The sequence below is a fragment of the Rhinoderma darwinii genome, chromosome 4 (assembly GCF_050947455.1).
Source record: "Rhinoderma darwinii isolate aRhiDar2 chromosome 4, aRhiDar2.hap1, whole genome shotgun sequence".
In the NCBI taxonomy this organism is placed as follows: domain Eukaryota; kingdom Metazoa; phylum Chordata; class Amphibia; order Anura; family Rhinodermatidae; genus Rhinoderma; species Rhinoderma darwinii.
The window spans coordinates 82,262,503-82,283,041 of record NC_134690.1 but is presented as its reverse complement, the minus strand read 5'-3'; the positions used below and the strand labels follow the sequence as shown (position 1 = coordinate 82,283,041).

Sequence of the window (20,539 nt, the reverse complement as noted above, 5' to 3'; positions counted from 1 at the left end):
ATCAAGCCCCCGGCTGCCATGACACCCCATCAGAGACCCGCGATGGCATTTGCGGGTCGCCGATGGGTGACAGGGGGAGCTCACTCCCTCTCTAAACAAGTTAAATGCTGCGGTCGCTATTGACGGCGGCATTTAACATGATAAACGGCCGCGATCTAAGTAAACTTCGATCGCGGGTGTTGGAGCAGGAGCCCAGCTGTCACCAGACAGCAGAGCCCCGGCTCCAGCTTGCACGGGACACCCATGCAGGACTTAGACTGGGCCAACGTGAAAAGGCGACGGCCTGGCTTAAGGCCCCTTAGTGACCAACGTGAAAAGGCGTATTGGTGGTCACTAAGGGGTTAAAAGAACATTTTATTGATAAATCGTATAAAAAATGTCTCAAACTGGCCAATATATCCAAGAACAGGCAAAAGCAAGTGGTCAGCGAAGGGAAAGCGTCAGGGGGTGATGGTACGTGTATTACACCCAAAGACCACTCTCCCTTATTGTATTATAAATATTCACTGAGCCCTTGCCATTAATTTCAACTGATCCTACGCATTTCAGTATCACCAAGCAGCGTGATACACCATCAGGGATTCATAGAAATCTTTATTAAAAAGCCGGATAGCACTGTTTATGTGCTGATTAAGCCTCCTGGCATTTCATCAGACCCGTACACGCGCCGGAGGAAAAAACGGACCTTTAAAGTTTTGAGCCCGCCTCTACTATGTCGTCATACCGGCCAGCTGCCAATCCGCATCCAACACGTCCGGTCTGACGTGCCAGAGGCGGCGAGCCTCCATTCTAACGACCAATGAGAGTGCCTGGACGATGACGTGTCCCTGGTAACCCTGGGAGCTAAACACGGCTCCATATACACAGGCCGATACCACACAGATCGTAGTTGATCCTGCATAAAAACCTAATAAACACTGCTTCTCCTTCCATGTAAGCAATAGCTCGGTTAGATAAGGCAGTCAAGCTAGACAATGTTGGTAGGAACTAATGGAGTTTATTATGATTTAACATGTTGCCTAGGAAACGCCAACCAGGGACGCTGACTCACAATATCGCATCCCTTAACACCCAAAACACATTAGGCACAGCTTCTCCTGGATACAAGCGGTCACTATGTTAAATAGAACACTCAGAGTTTGTTGTAATTACACCTGTTACCTAGAAAACGGCATTCTGAAGGTCCATTCCGCCTCCTTTTGTAGAATCTATTTATCCAGGTTCCCGCCTCTCAGGGGTAGCCTAACATGTTCAATTCCTTGAAATCCAAGGAACATAGCATCTCCTTTAGGACATGCCCACACATGACGTGAAACCGGGGTGTCCTCTTTTCTCCTGACTTCCCCTATGTGGTTGTGAATCCTTCTCCTAAACTCCCTAGCAGTTTTGCCAATATATTGCAAGTGACATCTACACGTGATAAGGTAAACAACCCCCTTAGTTTTACAATTAATGTAAGACCTATTTTCGAACGTCTCCCCAGTTTTGGAGCTCTTAAAAGTCTTGCTGCACAGAACGGAATTACAGTCTCTGCAGGATCCACATCTAAAAGTACCTTTCAGACTACTGTTCAGCCAAGTGCTGGGTTTTGCCTGTGGTTGGAGGTGACTATGAATGAGTTGATCCCTCAAATTACGCCCCCTTCTGTATGTAATCGTGGGGGAGTCCACATCAGGATCAGCCTTCAGGATAACCCAGAATTGTTTTACAATTTCCATGACCTCTCTATTTGCTGAGTCAAACGTACCAATAACCCGGATGGATTCATCCTCCGATTTCTTGGGTTTAGGATTCAGCAGATAATTTCTGTTACAGCTCAGGGCGTTCTAGTATGCCACCTTCAAAACATCCCTGGGGTATCTACTATGTCTGAACATGCCTTCAAGATCTCGGGCAGAGACCCTGAAATCAGAAATGGTGGAACAGTTTCGACGAGCCCTCAGGTATTGACCCTTGGGTATCCCATGCCGCAGATTCATGGGTTGCCAACTTTCCCAGAGTAACAGGCTGTTAGTAGCCGTCTTCTTACTATACATATTCGTTTGGATAATCCCCGAGTCCGTCTTAGAAATCATGACATCCAAGAATGTGATTTTATTTTCTTGGATTTCTGATGTAAAAAATAGTCCTAGCTCATTTTCGTTCAGGATACTGACAAATTCTTCAAAATCACCCTTAGTTCCTGTCCAAAGGATCAAGACATTATCAATAAATCTGATCCACAAAAGGATACACGATGTCCACTTCTCCATCAAGTCACTGAACACAACCTCTTTTTCCCACCAGCCCAGATATGGATTTGCAAAGGTGGGAGCACAAGGGCTCCCCATCGCCACCCCCCTGAGCTGGTGGTAAATCTTGTTCACACGTGGCGGAGTTTCTCCGCTGCAAATGTTGGTGCAGATTTGGGACAATTACGCAACGAATCTGCACCAACATTTGCATATTTGACAGGTAATTCAGACGTTGCAGAAAACACTTGCCACAGATTTCAGCTTTTGCATTGCAAAGGCTGAAATCCGCAGTGAAATTCCGCTTCTTCTCCGCAACAGTCAGTGCATGCTGCGGAGGGAAATTTCCGCACCACAACCTATGGTCCGCAGCGGAGTTTTGTGCAATGTCTGAACTAACTTGCCTAAAAATGTATTGAAACAAATGTAAAAAACGTCCGCTGGAGAATTCCACTGCGGACTGTCTGCAGCGGAATTCCACAGCAATTCCGCCACGTGTGACCATGCCCTAATAGGGTGTCTGAAAATGGGTTTTCTAAACTGGACAACCCCTTTAATGATCGGTGAGCATCCAACCACTGACTAATAAAGATTTTTTTTTTTACTTATCAGACGTTGAGTTGTTTATAGATTGTTTTCAAAAGATTGTATGCCCGTCAGAGAGTACAAAAAGTGCCAAATTTATTAAGGGACATACGCCTTATAGTAATTTAGGCCCAACTCCCACCCCCTCCATTTTGACTGCCATAAAATATGCCAATGTTAGTAAATGTGTGCCATTAACTCCATTATTCTATATCACATGTAACCTTATTATTGCTGGTACCTGCCAACAAGGTGGTGACCTGTAGCGCAGTACACATTGTTACATCATAAGATGACATCAACATTGTGACATCACAGGATTCCATAAAACTAATGCTGCTCTGTGTAACCGGAGCTCACATCAGGAGATGAAGATGAGAAGAGAGGGCAGAATACAGAATACACGTAAGTCCATCACTTTCCTGAAGTCATGACATACAACATACGACATCTACAGAATAAATAATTAGATAGCAATAGAATTTATCATTATCTTTCTAATATTTATTTATTAATTGCCTCAAATCCATTACATGTAGCATGACACAGTAGAATAGAAGATATATGTATAGTACAGTAGGGAGAATTTCTTCCTATGGTCCCCCCCCCCCTCTAGTCACTCATTGAATAAATTGCTGTATGTGGTTACGTGGTATATAATACACATTCTAATATTATAGTCTCTGTATGATCAGGACATAGATAAAGTATATTATATATTATACGGGGTGTAGGAAAACTAGTGCAGACAAACAGTGGTGTTGCCCATAGCAACCAATCATAATCCAGCATTTTATATGATAGGTCGCTATGGGCAACACACACTTTTTTCATCCTCACTTGTTATTAGGGAGATTTACCAGAAGTAGTGCAATGGAAAAGTGGACATGTGACCTACAGGAACCAATCAAGTTGCTGATTTAAAATGACAAAAGGCCACTGAAAAATAAAAGCTGATTGGCTGAGATGACAGACCCACCACTTTTCTCTGGCTTTACATTCTCCACAGCAGTGAATATGTATATTTCATCATCATACTTATTAATAAGATTATTATATTATAACATACCGGGCATAGTATAGACACAAAGGGGGACGAGTTAACCACATCAACCAATCAGAGTTCAGCTTTCAGGTTCTACATTGCACAGGAGAAATAAGACATGGAATCTGATTGGTTGCTATGGGTAACACAGCCATTATGTGTCAGACAATTCTAATGTGGCTGTGACATCACAATATGTCTGGGGGAGTCTTATCATGCAGTGTAAAGCTGGGCTGTGTTGTTTACAGGTCACCTCAGGAGATGACAGGAAAGCCTTGGATCATCACATTTTCATATTTGGAGCAGAAGCCAAACCAGAATACATAAAGCACAACAGCTCTGTCCATGGAACGCAGCCGCCGTGTGCAATGAGCAGGAGCTCACAGTTTCATTATCAACACTAGGTAGAATAAACACCACACATGGAAAAAATATTACAACTGCACAATAAATATAACATAAATATTGTAAGATAATATTAAACATTATATAACACAAATAATAATACAATTTCATGTACATTAATACCAAGTATTAACCTGTAATAATAGTCACAATAACGCGGCACAATAGTATGGTAACAACATACAATAATATATACAGTAATACCATACAATATATACATTAATACCAAACAATAATATATAAAGTAATAGCATACGATAAAATATACAGTAATACTAAACAATAATATATACAGTAATACCATAAAATATATACATTAATACTAAACAATAATATATACAGTAATACCAAACAATAATATATACAGTAATACTAAACAATAATATATACAGTAATACCAAACAATAATATATACAGTAATACCAAACAATAATATATACAGTAATACTAAACAATAATATGCACAGTAATACTAAACAATAGTATATACAGTAATACTAAACAATAATATATACAGTAATACTAAACAATAGTATATACAGTAATACCAAACAATAATATATACATTAATACCATAAAATAATATATACAGTAATACCACACAATAATATATACATTAATACCACACAATAATATATAAAGTAATACTAAACAATAATATATACAGTAATACTAAACAATAATATATAAAGTAATACTAAACAATAATATATAAAGTAATACTAAACAATAATATATACAGTAATACTAAACAATAATATATAAAGTAATACTAAACAATAATATATACAGTAATACTAAACAATAGTATATAGTAATACCATACAATAATATATACAGTAATACCAAACAATAATATGTACTGTAATATTAAATAATATATATACAATAATACCACACAATAATATATACATTAATACCATAAAATAGTATATACAGTAATACCAAACAATAGTACATAGTAATACCACATAATAATATACACAGTAATACTATAAAATAATATACATAGTAATACCATACAATAATATATACATTAATACCATAAAATAGTATATACAGTAATAAATTGATATAGTATTCTCACTCTGATAACTAAGTTTTCGTTCCGTTAAATTGTAAATATTACTGCCTGAGCTGAACGATTAAAATAAGTTTATTTAGATATGTCTTAAAATGGGCCCTTGAAGCCAAAATAACAGGCTCAATCAAATGGTCAGCAGCAGAGACATAGCCTAGAAGGCAAAAGATACTATCCACCCACAGACCAGTCTCTCCTATTATTATATATTCGCTGAACCCTAATGATTGATTAGTAATAGCGCCGTACCACGCTACACAAAGCGCTCTACTGCGCTAGTCCGGCTCTTAAAGCCACGTATAATGATGGGGTCAGCAATAAGGTCAAGACCTCCAATATTCGGTAACAAGCACCCTGTTGCAAGATCACTGACCAGAATTCACTAAATGTTTAATTGTTAGTTATTATGCTATATCGTTAATCCTACGCGTTTCAGAACCACCGTTACTGGTGGAACATCATCAGGGATTATTAGTGTTACACGATAGTATTCAGTATAGCTGCCGGATCGCACGGTTGTGTGCATTCATGATCCTCCCGGCTCGAGCACGATCAAGATATAATGGTCGCACACGAGCTGGCGAGGTGCCGGTCTTTTAAAGAGCTAGGGCCCTCCTCCAATACTGAAATGCCCCCGGCGTACCACCAATCCACATCCGACACGTCACTCATAACCTGTCAGGATTGTGGCACGCCTCCCTTTATCGGCAGCCAATAAGGTATAGATATGACGACTAGCGTCCCTAGTAACGCTGGAGAGCCGAGAAGCGGATCTATTACTCAATAGGGGATAAAATACTCAGAATGGGAGTCGAGCCCTGTACAGAAGACAATGTGCCGGCAATCCAGCACATATCCCCGCTATTACCAGATCACAGCGTTCACCGAGTGCACGGCATTGAATCGTCCAATGACACCATGGTTGCGTCCCGTTGTTATGACAACCATCCGGGCACATACAAATTCCAGTGTAGTTATCAATTGTTAGAGGAGTACATTCATAGCAATGGGCAGGTTTCAGGTAAGTATCACTGCTACTCGTCAATATATGTCAATACTCCAAAGACATATATAAACAATGGATGCAACCCTTCACATCGATACGCGTTAACCTCAATACTTCACACCTACTAGAGTGTACTCATTACTCTATCAAAGTGGTACACATCTATAGTGAAAAGTTAAATCCCATAACTTTCAATGATAATAATGCATCCATCACTCATCCTTTCAATAGTATGATTATAAAAATAGTTCTTATCAAGGACTCCGATTAGCCTCACATCGTATATGATGAACGAGATAGGCTCAACCAGACTGTGATTCAGGGGTACAAAGGTTTCTAGACGATAACTTAGAGTTCTGGATGACACTACGGTGTCACAGGAAACAGGCATACGAAATTTGTTCATTCAGGCCCAGGGGAGCAATGGTGCGCAGTCGAAATATCCACTGCGCTTCCTTTTGAAGGATAATTTTATTCATATCACCTCCTCTCATAGTAGGTCAGCTAGTTCGGAGGTAAGAGAAATCCTCCAACGCTATTGGGGGATTCTAGAGGCTGATCCGGACATTGGAAAACTGGTGGGACATTCTCCACTTATTACGTACAGGAGGGGTAGGAATGTCAAGGATCATGTGGTACATAGCCACATGGGTAGACAGGACTCTTCCACTACATGGCTTAATAGTAACCTTAAAGGGACATATAGATGTGGATCGTGTAAGGCGTGTGCCTCTATTCAATGTGGCACGACGTTCAAGAGTATGAGTACGGGAAGAACTTTAGAGAATAGGACCTATATCAATTGTCGAACAAAGGGCATTGTGTATATGATTACCTGTATATGCGGAAAACAGTATATCGGAAAAACCATCAGAGAGTTCAGGAGGAGGATCCGGGATCATATAGGGGATTGCAGAAGGAAGGAGGATACCCCGATATCTCGTCACATATGGGAATTTCATAATGGGAATAGTTCCTCTCTCAGATTCCAAGGCATTGAATATTTGAGACCTACTATGAGAGGAGGTGATATGAATAAAATTATCCTTCAAAAGGAAGCGGAGTGGATATTTCGACTGCGCACCATTGCTCCCCTGGGCCTGAATGAACAAATTTCGTATGCCTGTTTCCTGTGACACCGTAGTGTCATCCAGAACTCTAAGTTATCGTCTAGAAACCTTTGTACCCCTGAATCACAGTCTGGTTGAGCCTATCTCGTTCATCATATACGATGTGAGGCTAATCGGAGTCCTTGATAAGAACTATTTTTATAATCATACTATTGAAAGGATGAGTGATGGATGCATTATTATCATTGAAAGTTATGGGATTTAACTTTTCACTATAGATGTGTACCACTTTGATAGAGTAATGAGTACACTCTAGTAGGTGTGAAGTATTGAGGTTAACGCGTATCGATGTGAAGGGTTGCATCCATTGTTTATATATGTCTTTGGAGTATTGACATATATTGACGAGTAGCAGTGATACTTACCTGAAACCTGCCCATTGCTATGAATGTACTCCTCTAACAATTGATAACTACACTGGAATTTGTATGTGCCCGGATGGTCGTCATAACAACGGGACGCAACCATGGTGTCATTGGACGATTCAATGCCGTGCACTCGGTGAACGCTGTGATCTGGTAATAGCGGGGATATGTGCTGGATTGCCGGCACATTGTCTTCTGTACAGGGCTCGGCTCCCATTCTGAGTATTTTATCCCCTATTGAGTAATAGATCCGCTTCTCGGATCTCCAGCGTTACTAGGGACGCTAGTCGTCATATCTATACCTTATTGGCTGCCGATAAAGGGAGGCGTGCCACAATCCTGACAGGTTATGAGTGACGTGTCGGATGTGGATTGGTGGTACGCCGGGGGCATTTCAGTATTGGAGGAGGGCCCTAGCTCTTTAAAAGACCGGCACCTCGCCGGCTCGTGTGCGACCATTATATCTTGATCGTGCTCGAGCCGGGAGGATCATGAATGCACACAACCGTGCGATCCGGCAGCTATACTGAATACTATCGTGTAACACTAATAATCCCTGATGATGTTCCACCAGTAACGGTGGTTCTGAAATGCGTAGGATTAACGATATAGCATAATAACTAACAATTAAACATTTAGTGAATTCTGGTCAGTGATCTTGCAACATGGTGCTTGTTACCGAATATTGGAGGTCTTGACCTTATTGCTGACCACATCATTATACGTGGCTTTAAGAGCCGGACTAGCGCAGTAGAGCGCTTTGTGTAGCGTGGTACAGCGCTATTACTAATCAATCATTAGGGTTCAGCGAATATATAATAATAGGAGAGACTGGTCTGTGGGTGGATAGTATCTTTTGCCTTCTAGGCTATGTCTCTGCTGCTGACCATTTGATTGAGCCTGTTATTTTGGCTTCAAGGGCCCATTTTAAGACATATCTAAATAAATTTATTTTAATCGTTCAGCTCAGGCAGTAATATATATACAGTAATACCAAACAATAGTACATGGTAATACCACATAATAATATATACAGTAATACTATAAAATAATATACATAGTAATACCACACAATAATATATACATTAATACCAAACAATAGTATATTTGGCAATACCACACAACAATATTAACAATGATATGAAAATAATACTCATATTCTTCCATAATATTACACCGTGCATTAAAGGGGTTTTCCCATGAGAGACATTTATGACATATGCACTGTATATGTCATAAATGTCAGATAGATGCCCCTGGGACCCGCACCTATCTCCAGAACTGGGCCCCCTAAACCCCGTTCAGTCGCTCTGTGTTGCAGCTGAATGAGGTGAATTCCGACCATGAAAAAGGTTATATGGTCGTGAGTTACATAAATAGCGTAGCTCGCTGAGCTACGCTGTTTACGTAAGTCCCATAGAACTGAATGGTAGTTACAGAAACAGCATAGCTCCCATGCTACGTTGCTTCCATAACTGTTTCCGTAACTACCATTCAGTTCTATGGAACTTACGGATACAGCGTAGCTCAGCAGGCGACGCTGTTTACGTAACTCACGACCATATAACCTTTTTCATGGTCGGAATTCACCTCATTCAGGCGCAACACAGAGCAACTGAACGGGGTTTAGGGGGCCCAGTTCGGGAGATAGGTGCGGGTCCCAGAGGTGGGACTTACATCTATCTGACATTTATGACATATCCTGTGGATATGTCATAAATGTCTCTCATGGGAAAACCCTTTTAATACAAGCTACACAATAATACAAAACAAATACTTAATGATATAAGCGCTAATGCGTCGGAGGAGGTATAAGTCGGGAGTATTTCCCGACATATTCTCTACCTCTGCCAGATGCCAATGGATACAATTGTGAAGGCATACAGTGGCATTCCTAGCCCATAGGCTCCCATGTTAAAAAAATTAAGATCGTGGGGTACAACTTTTTTTTACAGAATACCTCTGTATGGAACAGAACAGCAGATTGTCCTATTCCATACAACAGAAAAAAAAGGTATACCGACATATACCAGTGCGATCGAGGCAAAATGGACACTCTTATGGATATGCCTATTGATATCAGTGGCGGATTAAGTAGACCATGGGCCCTGGGCTGTTACCCAAACTTGGGCCCCCCTTCCTCACCGCTACAACACTACTTTTTGGGGCAAGCATTAACAGTGTTACGATTTCCCTTGTCACAGGGCTGTGTCCCTACATACTGACAGTATCACACTCTGCTAGGACACATCCTCCTGAAAAGGGGAATTGTCTATCAGTCCTGGACTGCAGAAAGACTTTTTGTGAAATACAAGGATTTCCTATAATAAACATGTCAGGAGAGGTGACAGATTCTCTATAAATCTAGTGACTCACAGGTGACGACGTAGTTTTTTTCCTCTTCTCCATCCAGTCCAGACTTCATGACGACTTTTCCCGGCCATGACCCATTTCTGCAGAATTTGCCACTCAGATGTCTTTGGCTCCTCACTTTTCCAACATTTCCACACCTATAAGCAAAGTTAATATTATCATGGTGCCACACTCTGTGCCCCTAAATATAATAGCACCAAACACTGCGCCCCAGAATAAAATAGTACAAACACTGTGCCCCTAAATATTATAGCACCATAGACTGCGCCCCTGAATATAATTGTGCCAAACACTGTAGATAGCACCACACACAGCCCCCTGTAAATAGCGATACACAGTCCTCCCCCTATGTAAATAGCGTCACATAGCCCTCCCCCTCTTGTATATAGTGCTACACAGCAATCCCCCTTAGATATAGTGATACACAGCGCTCCCGTCTATATAGTGCTATACAACAATCCCTCCTTGTATATTGTGCTACACAGCGTCTCCCCCCTTGGACCTGCAGCTCTTGTAATTGCTCAGTATAATGTCCCCCGTAGCTGCCCCCACAGTATATTGCCACCCATAGCTGCCCCCACAGTATAATGCCCCATAGATGTGACACAGTATAATGCCCCATAGATGTGACACAGTATAATGCCCCCATAGCTGCGACACAGTATAATGCCTCCATAGCTGCGACACAGTATAATATCCCCATAGCTGACACAGTATAATATCCCCATAGCTGACACAGTATAATGCCCCATAGCTGATGCCCCATAGCTGACACAGTATAATGCCCCATAGCTGACACAGTATAATGCCCCATAACTGACACAGTATAATGCCCCATAGCTGACACAGCATAATGCCCCATAGAGGTGACACAGTATAATGCCCCATAGCTGACACAGTATAATGCCCCATAGCTGGACACAGTATAATGCCCCATAGCTGACACAGTATAATGCCCCATAGCTGACACAGTATAATGCCCCATAGCTGACACAGTATAATGCCCCATAGCTGACACAGTATAATATCCCCATAGCTGACACAGTATAATGCCCCCATAGCTGACACAGCATAATGCCCCATAGCTGACACAGTATAATGCCCCATAGCTGACACAGTATAATGCCCCATAGCTGACACAGTATAATGCCCCATAGCTGACACAGTATAATGCCCCATAGCTGACACAGCATAATGCCCCCATAGCTGACACAGTATAATGCCCCCATAGCTGACACAGCATAATGCCCCCATAGCTGACACAGTATAATGCCCCATAGCTGACACAGTATAATGCCACATAGCTGACACAGTATAATGCCCCATAGCTGACACAGTATAATGCCCCATAGCTGACACAGCATAATGCCCCCATAGCTGACACCGCATAATGCCCCATATGTACGTACCTAATAAAAAAGAAAACATAATTGCTTACCTATCCCGGTTCCCACGACGGTGGGGGATGCGATGCTTCTCCTCCTCTGCACTGTGCTGTGCTGTGAGTGACTCCGTGCAGACAGGCGCGATGATGTCACTACATCGCGCCTGCCTGCACCGAGCCGCTCACGGCAGAGTGAATGCTGGAGCGAGGCTCCAGCATTCAACCCAACTGAATCTGCGTCCTGCGGATGCAGATTCAGTTGGAAGCGGGCAGCGCTGCATAGTTTTTGACGTTTGTGTGCGGTTCGGGCCGTGATGGGCCCCCTGGCAGCCTCGGGCCCCGATGGGCCCCCTGGCAGCCTGAAACGCCCATATTATAATCCGCCATTGATTGATATGCTTGAGCGATATGCCAGAAGCTTTGCCATATTTGTCAAGCATATCAGTAGGCATATCCATAGGGGTATGTGCACACACACTAATTACGTCCGTAATTGACGGACGTATTTCGGCCGCAAGTCCCGGACCGAACACAGTGAAGGGAGCCGGGCTCCTTGCATCATACTTATGTACGATGCTAGGAGTCCCTGCCTCGCTGCAGGACAACTGTCCCGTACTGTAATCATGTTTTCAGTACGGGACAGTTGTCCTGGAGCGAGGCAGGGACTCCTAGCATCGTACATAACTATGATGCTAGGAGCCCGGCTCCTTGCACTGTGTTCGGTCCGGTACTTGCGGCCGAAATACGTCCGTCATTTACGGACGTAATTAGTGTGTGTGCACATACCCCTATGGATATGCCTACTGATATGCTTGACAAATATGCCAGAAGCTTTGCCAGCAGCCTGATACAACTAATAATACATAAAAACACAAATACCTAATCAAATAAAGACAATAAAACCCTCACAACAATAAAATATCTCATAATATTGTGAACACTAAGAATTTGCATTAATATACACTGTAATACCTCAGAATACAATAATTATATAAAAATATTTCATAATTTCATGAACACTGCTAGCAGAGGTTAATATAATCATTAATATTGCACAAAATAAGAACATTAAGGCTATGTTCACACAGCCTTTTTTGTCTGGCAGAAAAAAATCTGCCTCAAAATTTTAAAAGGGTTGTCCTCTATCGGACAACTGATGACCTATCCGCCGAATAGGGCATTAGTATATGATCTATGGGGGTCCGACACTCGGATCCCGCACCGATCAGCCGCTCAGGCTGCTGGAGGCAGATGGCTCCAAGCATGGAATAGTGGCCGAGCTGCAGTACTGCCGTTTTGCTCCTATTCAATTGAATAGAAGCAGAGCTGCAGTTCTGCAGCACGTCCGCTATGCAATGTACGGAGCCACCTGCTTCTGGCTCCATACATTGCATGTTGTGCAATGACATCCAGTGCCCGCAGGCAAGCCGGAAAAGCTGATCGGTGCGGGATCCAGGTGTAGGACCCCCACATATCATATACTGATGACCTAACTGGTGGATAGGTCATCAGTTGTCCGGTACTGGACAACGCCATTAAGCTTTTTTTTCCGTAGATCGCAGAAACCGGTGTAAAAAGCCACGGAAAAACATGAGAGGTCAGAGGTGGAAACAGCTCAATTAAAGAGCATGCAGCTTTTCTCTTCTGCGAGCGGCCAAGAGCCGCACAGGGAAAAACGCCTCTGCTTCACATTGAAATCATTGGGGGCAATTTGGGGCGTTTATCAGAAATTTTGTTTGCCTCTGCCACAGGAACATGCAGTTAGGCATCTTTTAGGTCCACTGTGACAATGCACATTCTACAAGGAACACTACAGAATGGATGGTCTCGCTCTGAAACATGGATTGGATTGGAAAATACACTCCTGTGCCAAGCTCTGTTTGCAAAGGGACTAAAGTTAAAGCAAACTTGTCTCTGGACCAGATGGCGAAGTCTATAGAGTAGACGTGTTGTATTATATCTTAGCACCTACTTAGCCAAGATTTGAGCTCGCCACTGATGGAAGTTGAACTCAGCCTGTACCTTGACCATCCGTGCCTGCTGCCTGCCCATACCTTTTGCCTTGTTACCCATGATAAACTATTGTCGCCTGCACTGACCATTAGCTACGTGACTCATTTTGTACCTTGCTACGTGACTCGTTTGGTACCTTGCAGTCTGACCTTCCCCTATACCTGACCTCGTTATCTGTCTCTACACCTGTTACGTTGGCCGTCACCAAGGGAGACTACTCTGGGGGTAACAACCTGGGGATCCCCTGCAGCGAAGTCCAGATCCCTGAATAGGAGTTAAAGGCTGAAGACCAGGGATTCCCTTAGACTTTGCTCCCCGGTTTAGCCCCATGTCAAATCCATTGGTGACAAGGTGCGTTAACACCACCCTCTGCTGACCCCATGACAGATACTCACTCGAGCTCCTGCGACAGCCAACTCAAAAGGGGGCAATAACCACTTTAGCCTGAGCTGCCCAAGAAGAAAAATAGCGCTTAAAAGCCAGGTTCCTATTTCCAATCCAGAGCGTTCTTCAAACTGGCGCCATCTTCCAAAGGGACCACGGTGCTTTTAGAGAGCTTATATATGGCTACATCCACTTTAGGCAGGGAGCTCTACTCCTCTAGCTGATATTCTTGTAGTAGATATAGGAGTTTAAACCGCCTGTAAATAAACTGTGCTTTTCAGGAGTCTTCCATTCTGAGACCATGCTCTGTTTAGAGGCATGTTCCACCTTCAATGTTTTAGGCCTGCCTCAGGAGTCCCGGTCATCATAGGACAGAGAAGGATCTTTATCCTCTAACTTGCCCGCTTTGATAAGATTATGGATTTTATCCACCAGGAAAAGAGAGGCTTTAGAGTCGTCTTTCTTATTTGAAGAAGAGAAGACTTCATCCACCATCCCAAGGTCATGCCATGCACCGTGGAGATTACTGAGCTGCTCCTCCTTCTGCTATGCCTACTAGACTTAGACCACTGGACGGAGGCAGACGTTTGGGCCAAAACATCTTTTCTCAAGTTAGCAGAGAGGAGGCAATAAACAACCGTAGAAAGCAATTCTACTTCAAATATAGAGTTCTTACTCTTCCATGGGTGATTAAACAAAATCTTTAACACAGTCCATGACTTCCTAGGGTGCGGACGAGGAATGACCTGACTCCCATCTGAGACTGTGCATGCAAAGCCTGACCTCATAGCTTTCAGGCAGGGTCACATCACATTTATGACAGCAGAAATGTTTTCTTTTAGAAGAGCTGAAACATCTGAGGACAGAAAACAACAATGGGGATTGCAGTGCCTGCCCAGTAAGATGCAGACGGCATCATGCCAGTATACCCTGTAAGAAATAACAGCAGCTACATGCTCAGCATCCAACATACGAGCAAGAGCGTACAATGACAGGCTAGTTTCCATATAAAGCAGAGGCCCAGCCTTCCCTGGGTCTGTCCCTGGTCTGACAGCGACCTATATAAAATATGGCTGAAGTATGCCACATAATGAAAACCAAAGCGAGTATAATATGTAGAGTTGCCAGTGCAATTACCCTGCAGCGGTGCGACCTGCCCGCCGGATAGAGGAGGAATCCTGAAGCAGAAACTGGAGAACACCGGACTCTGAACAGCAACACTGCCCACCAAAAATGGTGCCTGAAGAGTCAGGACGCCAATGAGGCAGAGCGCAACCAGCACATGCGCAAGAAAAACCGAGCGCAAGCTGGGCGACGCTTCCTCCGATCAGAGCGAGAAATAAGGCAAATAAAAAAGAAACACAGTAACTGGCAGCAGGGAAATGTAATCCCATATGTGCTGTAGAGGGGACGTTCAGGAGATAAACACTAATTCCTCTCAATATTATAAACTCTAATAAATCACTATAATATAAACACTGTTACCTCAATATAATATAATCACTAATACCTCAATATAATATGATCACTAATACCTCACTATAATATAATCACTAATACCTCACTATAATATAATCACTAATACCTCACTATAATATAATCACTAATACCTCACTATAATATAATCACTAATACCTCACTATAATATGATCACTAATACCTCACTATAATATGATCACTAATACCTCACTAAAATATAATCACTAATACCTCACTATAATATGATCACTAATACCTCACTATAATATGATCACTAATACCTCACTATAATATAACCACTAATACCTCACTATAATATGATCACTAATACCTCACTATAATATAATCACTAATACCTCACTATAATATGATCACTAATACCTCACTATAATATAACCACTAATACCTCACTATAATATGATCACTAATACCTCACTATAATATAATCACTAATACCTCACTATAATATAATCACTAATACCTCACTATAATATAATCACTAATACCTCACTATAATATAATCACTAATACCTCACTATAATATGATCACTAATACCTCACTATAATATAACCACTAATACCTCACTATAATATGATCACTAATACCTCACTATAATATAATCACTAATACCTCACTATAATATAATCACTAATACCTCACTATAATATAATCACTAATACCTCACTATAATATAATCACTAATACCTCAATATAATATAATCACTAATACCTCAATATAATATAATCACTAATACCTCACTATAATATAATCACTAATACCTCAATATAATATAATCACTAATACCTCACTATAATATAATCACTAATACCTCACTATAATATAATCACTAATACCTCACTATAATATAATCACTAATATCTCACTATAATATAATCACTAATACCTCACTATAATATAATCACTAATACCTCACTATAATATAATCACTAATACCTCAATATAATATAATCACTAATACCTCAATATAATATAATCACTAATACCTCACTATAATATAAACACTGTTACCTCAATATAATATGATCACTAATACCTCACTATAATATGATCACTAATACCTCACTATAATATAATCACTAATACCTCACTATAATATAAACACTGTTACCTCAATATAATATGATCACTAATACCTCACTATAATATGATCACTAATACCTCACTATAATATAATCACTAATACCTCACTATAATATGATCACTAATACCTCACTATAATATAATCACTAATACCTCACTATAATATAATCACTAATACCTCACTATAATATGATCACTAATACCTCACTATAATATAATCACTAATACCTCACTATAATATAATCACTAATATCTCACTATAATATAATCACTAATACCTCACTATAATATAATCACTAATACCTCACTATAATATAATCACTAATACCTCAATATAATATAACCACTAATACCTCACTATAATATAATCACTAATACCTCACTATAATATAATCACTAATACCTCAATATAATATAACCACTAATACCTCACTATAATATAAACACTGTTACCTCAATATAATATGATCACTAATACCTCACTATAATATGATCACTAATACCTCACTATAATATTTTTTTTTGTATAATATCATTTTTTATTGCTGTCGAATTATATAAAAAAAAAACAAAGAAAATGTTACATTAACATTATATTAAACAAAATATTATGCAGTACAGACACTATCCCAAAGTCAATGCTGGAAAATCAACAATCTCCCCCTAAAACCGGGAAAATATCACGTGGGGAGGCGAGAGAGACATTGAAAGAAAAAGAAAAAAGAGGAACAAACAAACAAAAAACAAAATTAAAAAACATGGCTCTTCAAACAGCTACTAACACATTTTAAACCAGCCCTAAGGTCTTTTTCTGTTTGGGGGATAGTTCCACTATTAATCTGTTCCAGATCTAATAAAAAAAGAATTCCCCTTCCTCTTAAGGGCACGGCCAGACGTGGCGGAATTGCTGTGGAATTCCGCTTTGGACAGTCCGCAGTGAAATTCTCCAGCGGCCGTTTTTTACATTTGTTTCAATACATTTTTAGGCAAGTTATTTCAGACGTTGCAGAAAACTCTGCTGCGGACTATAGGCTGCAGTGCGGAATTTTCCCTCCGCAGCATGCACTGACTGTTGCGGAGAAGCAGCGGAATTTCACTGCATATTTCAGCCATTGCAATGCAAAAACTGAAATCTGTGGCAAGTCCGCTGTGTTTTCTGCAACGTCTGAATTACCTGTCAAATATGCAAATGTTGGTGCAGATTCGTTGCGTAAATGCCACAAATCTGCACCAACATTTGCAGCGGAAAAAGTCTGCCGCGTCTGGCCGTGCCCTAATACCTAACTATAATATAAACACAAACTTATCACTATCATATTCAAACTCATATCTCTCAAGAATATTAAGCTTTGACACCTCACTATAATACAAATAATAAGGCCCAGTTCACACAGCGGTTTTGGTGATTTTGACTGGGAAACCGTGGTTTAGCGGTTTTTGTTTGCTTGCGGAAAAAAACCATCATGCCCTATATTAGAGCTGATTTTGCTGCTAAACTTCCATTGAAATCAATGGGAGGGGGAAAAAAGACGCTGTTAGTTTGGAGATGTTTTTGACCAAATACCACCACGGTTATTGTAGTTGCAAAATAAAATAAAAATCGTGCATTTTAAAATTCAAAAGAAAAGTTTGAGGCAGATTTTTTTCTGCCTGTCAACTCAACTCTGTGTGAACTAGGCCTCATGCTTCACAATAATATAAACGCTAATACCTCCCCAAAACCACTGTAAATGAGGTATGCAGAGCCCAGGTACACAGGACAGATCATTCCCAGCTACTCACTGCCCGAGTAACTAGCATAGGATGGTACAGAACAGACGATCAGTAAGGGCACATTCAGACGTGGCGGAATTGCTGTTGAATTCCGCTGCGCACAGTTTTTTACATTTGTTTCTATTATATTCTATTATACATTTTTAGTAAACTTTAGACGTTGCGGAAAATAACAGTGCGGAATGTAGGCTGCGGTGCAGAATTTTCCCTCCGCAGCATGCTCATGACGTTGCGGAGAAGCAGCGGAATTTCACTGCGGATTTCAGCCTTTGCAATGCAAAAACTGAAATCTGTGGCAAGTCCGCTGTGATATCTGCAACGTCTGAATTGCCTGTCAAATATGCAAATGTTGGTGCAGATTCGTTGCGTAATTGCCCCGATTCTGCACCAACATTTGCAGCAGAAAAATTATACCACATCTGAACATGGCCTAACACACATCTAGTACTAGGATTAGCGGCTTTGATCCAGGGTTTTTAACTGATCGCCATTTTCTGGGGTCAAGAAGGAATTTTTCCCCTGTGACACTAATTGGCCACATTTGTCCAGGGTTTTTGCCTTCTTCTGGGTCAACAGGTTTAGGTATAGGGTTGTCATTCACATTAATAAAATATAAAATAAATATTTTTAAATATTACAATTCTCTTGTGTCTTTATTTCTCAGCATGTGGTGGAGTTCAATATCCTTTTAGGCTAAGTCCAGACATTTGTTACATGCGGATTTTGCAGTGGATTTGTCGTGGTTTTAATTTTTCGCATTGCAAAGGGTGAAATCTGTGGTGAAAATCCACTGCAACAGAATATACATGGTGCAGACTCTAAAATCAGAAGTGTGCGCTGATTTTCACACAGAATTTTTTCGACTACATGTGGATGGGGTTTTGAAAACCTCCATGTATTGTACTGTAAAGTTCCATGGATTAGGGGTGCAAAATCTGTATCGCAATTCCACAGCAATTATGCCACATCTGAAAATTCGAATCATGTTTATTTCTATCTGCCTCTGGAACATTGATCAGGGGATTAACTCTATGAGGTCCATATACCCTAATAGGATATTACCCAATATGGAAAGTTGTTGTGATGAGATACCATTTTAATGGGACGTTCTTGTCATGCATGGATCCCTCTCTTTTGTAGCAGCACTGTCCTATGGAGGGCTTCGGAACCCTGGGACTCCCCTCTATTACCTATGTCTTGATAGGGCATATGTAAAGAGAAGGTAAATAAAAGACAAGATAACTGTTAATATGTTCACACATGGTCAGTGGTGTATATACAGTGGCAGATTAAGTAGACTATAGGCCCTGGGCTGTTCCACAAGCTTGGGCCCCCTTCTCCACCACCACCCTGCCATGTCGTGTCTATATTAAACACCACCTTTTTGTGTGAGCATTGACAAATGGGTGTTACGATTCCCCTTGTCAAAGGGCTGTGTCCCTACATACTGACAGTCTCCAACCATTGATGACTGTATCACACTGTGTAGGGACACTTCCTCCTGACAATGGGAATGGTAACACACATTTGTCTATTAGTCCTGGGTACACAAAGGCTTTTTATAGAATACAAGGATTTCCTATAATGGACATGTCAGGGGAGGGGAAAGATCTATAAATTCAATGACTCACAAGTGATGTCTTCTCCGATGGGAGTCGTTCTCATTTCTTCTCCATATAACACAGACCGCTATGGCGACTTCTCCAGAGTTTCCTGATGAGAAATCTTTGCCGCTCGATTCTGCAGCCATTTTCAGCATCTATAGCAACCTAAAAAATTCAGAAACTAAACACCCTAAATTGATTTATACCCCAGACCAAACTCCTAAGCAAATTAAGACCCCAGGTCCATACATTAATTCAGACCAATAAATTCAGTCCCCAAGGGGTAACTAAACTTTTAAAAATCTTTTGGCGTGTCATAGTGATATGTCAGAAGTTTTGATTGATGGGGATCCGAGCATTGAGACCCCACCGATCACTAAAACAAAGCGGCAGGAGTGCTCGGGTGACCGCTGTTCCACTTAATTTCTGATCGTCTTTCCTCTCAGTGGTGTACGGACTCATAGGCTTTCTATTGAGCCCGTACACCGCTTGCTTGGCTGTCAGAGGAAAGACGATCAGAAACAAAGTGGCTCCTCACTCAACTGAGCATTTCTGCCACTTTGTTTTAGCAATTGGTG

At 41.1% G+C, this 20,539-nt stretch overlaps 1 long non-coding RNA gene across 1 annotated transcript; it reads left to right on the top strand.

The window, feature by feature from the left end:
* The first annotated feature begins 3,153 nt into the window (after nt 1–3,153).
* Nucleotides 3,154–15,600, top strand: LOC142760745 (uncharacterized). The gene is made up of 3 exons (XR_012883387.1): nt 3,154–3,221; nt 4,110–4,265; nt 14,438–15,600. It is a non-coding gene; the product is annotated as an uncharacterized LOC142760745 (long non-coding RNA).
* The last annotated feature ends 4,939 nt before the right edge of the window (nt 15,601–20,539 follow it).